Source organism: Myodes glareolus, chromosome 22 (assembly GCF_982192425.1).
Source record: "Myodes glareolus chromosome 22, mMyoGla1.1, whole genome shotgun sequence".
In the NCBI taxonomy this organism is placed as follows: domain Eukaryota; kingdom Metazoa; phylum Chordata; class Mammalia; order Rodentia; family Cricetidae; genus Myodes; species Myodes glareolus.
In genome coordinates this window covers 6,454,947-6,460,946 of record NC_142047.1, presented here as the reverse complement: position 1 = coordinate 6,460,946, position 6,000 = coordinate 6,454,947, and positions in this window count along the sequence as shown.

Sequence of the window (6,000 nt, the reverse complement as noted above, 5' to 3'; positions counted from 1 at the left end):
TGGACAACCTTGTCTTGTTCCTGATTTCAGTGGGATCTCTTTGAGTTTCTCTCCATTTAGTTTGATGTTGATGGTTGGTTTGTTATATATTGCCTTTATTATGTTTAGATATGTTTTTGTATCCCTGCTGTCTCCAAGACTTTTATTATGAAAGGGTATTAAATTTTGATGAAGACTTTTTAAGCATCTATTGAGATGATGTCATTTTTTTCCTTTCAATATATTTACATAGTGGATTACACTGACAGACTTTCATATGTTGAACCACCCCTGCATCTCTGGGATGAAGTCTACTTGGTAATGATGGATGATTTTTCTGATGAGTTCTTGGATTCAGTTTGCCAGTGTTTTATTGAGTATTTTTGCACCAATGTTCATGAGTGAGATTGGTCTGTAATTCTCTTTCTTAGTGTGTATCTTTGTGTAGTTTGGGTATCAGGGTAACTGTAGCCTCATGAAAAGTGTTTGGCAATGTTTCTTCTGCTTCTATTATATGGAACAATTTGAGGAGTATTGGTATTAGTTCTTCTCTGAAAATCTTATAGAATTCTGCACTGAAACCCATCTGTCCTGGTTTTTTGTTTTTTTGTTTTTTTTTTTTTTGGTTGGAAGACTGTTGATGACTGTTTCTATTCCCTTAGCTGTTATATGTCTATTTAATTTGTTTATCTGGTCTTTATTTAATTTTGTAAGTAATATTTATCTAGAAAATTATCCATTTTCTTTAAGTTGTCCAGTTTTGTGGAGTACAGGTTTTTGAAGTGTGACATGATTATTCTCTGGATTGAGGGATATATTTGTACAGTTTATAAATTACCCAGAGAGGGGCATTGTGCTGCAGAAGCCTGAATGGTTTATGGCACTTACCTACCAAGAAAAATAGGAAAGTTTCAGCAAGGAGCCATTTGAAATCTACCTCAAAAGTCATGTAAGTCTTTCAGAGCAGCCTAGTTACGGTTGCCAGAGGAAAGGCATGAACACACAATGTTGAGCTTACCCAGGGGGAAAGCCAGCCCCAGAGTGTCTGGGGGCTGTGAACACACAATGTTGAGCACACCCAGAGGGGAAAGACAGCCCCAGAGTGTCTGGGGGCTGTGAACACACAATGTTGAGCACACCCAGAGGGGAAAGACAGCCCCAGAGTGTCCAGGGGCTTTGTGGGCAGAAATGTTTCAGGGACACAACTCCTCTTTCCCAGTTTGAAAAAGTTTTAACTTTTAACTCCTAAATTCTTATTAACGAATTTGTTTCACTCATACCTGCTGGCACACCTATGCACACAGTCCTTCTCCTTGGGAGTCACTAGTGTTCGTGTGGCTACATGGGAAAAGCAGGACTGCAGGGGGAAGAATTCCAAGATGGAAGTCTGATGTTTCTTATGATTTGTCACTCTCACGTTGTCCATATTAAAGCAGACCTGGTTATACTTGGAACTGGGATGTAACATTTGCCTGACTTGTCCAATAAGATAAGCCAGTTTAGGTAAAGTGTGTGGGTTTGCTCTAGACAACTCTCTGAGCCTGCAGTCCTTGCTCGCTGTTAGAAGTGTCTTGGTAGGAAAAGCAGGAGGAGCTGCGCCAAATCAGAAAGGTTTGGAGGCCAAACCAGGGCAAGGAGGGTTGGCTGCTGCTGATAGTCTGTTGCCTACATCTATGGCCAGATCTGTTAGCCTTACCAAATGCAAAACCCAGCAACTTCGGGGGCAGTGGTGGTGCAGACCTTTAATCCTGGCACTCAGGAGGCAGAAGCAGGTGGTTTTCTGTGAGTTCAGTGGCATGCTGGTTTACATAGTGAGTTCTAGACTAGCCAGGGCTATACAGTGAGATCTGTAGGAAAAAAACCCAAACAAATAAAAACATTGTTTTGGCTTGTAACTCCCAAAGGGACACCGTTCATTGTGGTGCAGAAGAAGGTGTGACTACAGAGATTAAAGCCAGCCTGGCAGTTAGGAAATTGAAGAACAGAAGCTGAGCCAGCCAGGTTATAAAGCCTCAAAGTCCACCTCCAGTGACATACTTTCTCAGTAAGGCCACAGCTCCTAAATGTTCCATAATACCAAACAGTGCCACCACCTGGGGACTGAGTGCTTAAACACCTGAGCCTGTGGAGGACATTGCTCAAACCACCACCGAGGTCTTCATGCATGTATTTGTTCAGAAATATTTCATAAAGATAAATAATGGGAAGGTTCCACATCATAAGAACTTTAAGTTAAAATCACTTTTTAGCAAGTTATGGGGTTTGGATTGTTTGTTTTAGACTTGTTTCCTTTTTCAAAGCTCACAGGCAATGAAATATAAAATCATGTGCAGATAAGCTAAGAGTCCTAGTGAGACACTCTCTTGTTCCTCATTCTTCTCTCCAGTCCAGGCTGCAAAGAGCCTTCTGCCTAGACTGGAGATTAGTAACAGGCGTGAAGCGCTAGGGGTGGAGCTCAATTAGTAGACTGCTTGTCTGGTATGCAGGAAGCCCTGGGCTCTGTCCCCAGCACTGGATAAACCAGTATGGTGGCGCAGGCCTGTGATCCTAGCACTTAGGAAAGGGAGGCAAGAGGATCAGAAGTTCAAGGTCATCTTTGACTACATAGTAATGCTAAGGCCAGCCTATCTAAAAATAACTATTTTTACTATGTGAGATTTTATAATATAAGAAATGGGGGGTTAAAAAGAGAAATAAGAGGAGGAAAAGGGAGAGAAGGAGGAGAAAAGAGGAGGGAGATGAAGAGAGGGGAGGAAGAAGAGGAGAAGCTCATCTCTTTGTGGCACTCCTAGCCTCGCAGATCCAGAGGAAAACTGGAACACTGTGCTACCTGCAAGCAGAGTTCTTCAAGGTGTGTGCTGTCTTCTGGTTTGTAGCAGCTTTCCTGCCCTCCTCCTGGGTCCCCAACTTAAGTCAGCATATTGAGTTCATGAAACCTGTTTGCTGCAACAAATGCTGAACATGCAACCACCATCACATCCCTGGAGGCAGTTGCAGTTGCTTGGGGCAGGTATATTTTGTTTGGTTGTGGGGATAGGAACCTGAAATGGTAAACTACAAAGAGAAAGAACACTTTAACATTATGATGACAGCCAGGATTGTCAGCAACTGGCAAGCAGCACCTGGGGTAGGTCCTTCAGCAGCATATGGCCTCTGCCAAGGGGTTAGCGCTGGTGACCTGGGCTGCATGTGGTGGATGGCGGCAAAGTGACCAGTGAACAAACTATGAATCGATGACTGATAGACTGCAGGAACAAACCCAGGGATTCACAGACCGAGTTTCCAGTAATACCCTGGACTACTCCAATACGGGAAAGAACATGCTAGAAGCCAAAGAACAAAAGTCTAAACGCACAGAACTATTTCCCATTGGGTGACTTCACATCTTTAAAATAGGAATTTGCTAGCCATAGGAGAGTGTCACTGGGCTTCTTAGTCTCACAGTCTCATGCTAGCAGCACAGAGTCTCATCTCACAACAACTGCCTGCAAGGTGGAGTCAGCTGCCAGCTGCCAGGAGCTAAGCGGTATGGCAGGTTTCTGCGGTCTCACACAGGCCTCAGTACAGAGAGGCTAATCAGTCTTGTGTTGTATGGAGGGTTTAGCCTTTGCTCATACAGACAAAAAAGATTGGTGGGCCAGGTGCATGCTACCTGATGGCAGCATTGGAGGGGGTAAGTGTGATGTTCGTTGCTACCTCTACCATGTTGAAAAGCAGAGCAGGGCAGAACCAACAAAGTGGCCACTTTAGTCCTAGCCACGCCCACTTACCTGTTTAAAACAGTGATCAAAAAACAATTACAGATAAACAATAAAGACAGAGTCAGACCAAATTGGAAAAAAAAAAAAAACAACTTTGAAGGGGCCACAGTGTATTAAAAAATGCATGTAGGCTTGGGAGAGAGGGAAAAGAGTATAGATAGTTATAAAAACAAAGAGTTTTAAAAACTAAAACAAAATCATTAACGAGACAGTAAAAATAATATAAAAGAAAAAACAAAGATGGAAAAAGCACAGGGAGTCTGGATCCTGTTTAGTATTGTGTTGACTGAATGTTTTGATGGCTGGTGGACAAGAAACAGCTGCTGGGAGACATGGGACTGAAAGAGAGACTGATACAATGTAACACCCTAAAGGTTTTCAAATACCTAAGCTTTAAGACAGAAGTCAAAACTATATTTGTAAAATGGAACTTAACAGATGCATTGCTTTGGAGAAGGGGTTCTGCTTTTGTTTCCACAGGGAGCAAGAGGCTGTGGATTCATTCTAGGTTAAGATGGACCAGTTTTGATCAAGGGAGACCTCCTGAACCTTGACTGGCAATATCAACAAAGGTTACCACTGCTCCTCCTAGGACTGGGTCATTATCTCAAAATTTTATTAGGGACCCTAAAGATACTTCGCCCACAGAGAGCAAGTAGCAGTTTGGAGAAAATTCTCAACAGTTTTGGGGGGTATGGATGGTCTTTGGTTATTTTGTAGGTTATGGATGTTTGTTATATTTAGGGGAATACAGAATAAAAAATGACTATTAATCTCAGATATTTTCATTGGCATGAATTTTGCATAGTGATACAAATTTAAAGTTAATTTTGTTATACTGTAATTATGCTTCTATTCTTGTTTAAAGAATTTTTATATATTGATACAAATTTAAAGTTATTGTCCTTATACTGAACATCTGTTTCTATTTTTGCTTAAGATATTACCTATACAGCTTGTTTAATTATGCAATATGAAATTTTAGTCCTTAAAAGATACTCAAGATAATAAAAAAATACAGGCTAATAGTCACTCATATCTATCAAACTTAAAAGTTATGTTAATTAGATTTTCAAGGTAATACAGAATTATATTTCAGATAGTTAGGTAATCTTCAAATACTTCAAAGACCTAAAGAATATGACAATTAAAATGTTTTAATAACTTAAATTTTCTCTACACGAGCCATATCTGCTCCTGGCAGCACCAATTACTTCAAAGAAATGATGGGCATCAAAGAAACTCATTATGGACTTTGCCTTGAATGTGGCAAACTAGCCATTTAAGCAAGAAACTGTTCTTGCCTGGACTGCTTTACAGTATGCTGCATAAACTGGACATGCAGAACCCACAGGGAAATGACCACTAAAGTTTGTCAAAACAAGGCAGGATGGTCCTTCAGGGTTCCTGCTTCACAGAAGAAATTGCCAGACATTATGCAGGACACAGAGAAAAATGACTGACAAATTGCCAATATAGGCAAGACAGTCCTTCAAATGTCCTGCTTCACTGAAAAGTCTGCCGGATACTATGGGCCTGTAGGCTCAAGATGGATGCCCCAACATTATAGAATTCTGGGTGACTGTCCAGGTAGCAAGATGTCTCTGTCATTTTTAGAATTCTGGAAGTCGCTTGCAATGCATTTTCTTCTGGGGTATCTGATGGAGTTGAAGACTAGATAGTTATAATTACAGTTTTCCCTAGTTATGATAAAAAATAAATTAGATATAAAACTTTAGACTCACAAAGATAAGATAGATGATAGAGTATTTTCTTTAACTTCATCAACTGCAAATAGACTAAATATTATACTGCAATTCTTGCTTGATAACCATTTTGCTATACGTAATTTTACAATGTTAAAGTTAAAATCCTTCCTTGTTGATTAGACAGAAAAAGGGAAATGATGTAGGATGTCTCTATATGCTCTGAATATGTTTTATGACCACTGGTTAATAAAGAAGCTCATTTGGCCAATAGCCAGGCAGAAGAGAGTCAGGCAGGAAATCCAAGCAGAGATACAGGGAGAAAAAAGGCAGAGTCAGGGAGATGCCAACAGCTAGCTACCAGAGAAGCAAGATGTGAGGTAACAAGCCATGAGCCGCATGGTAAAATATAAACTAATTGGGTTAATATAAGTTGTAAGATCTAGTTGATAATAAACCTGAGCTAAAAGGCCTAAAAGTTTACAACTACTATTAAGCCTCAGAGTGGTTATTTGGGAACTGGTAGGCGGGAAACAAACCTCCAGCTACACCAA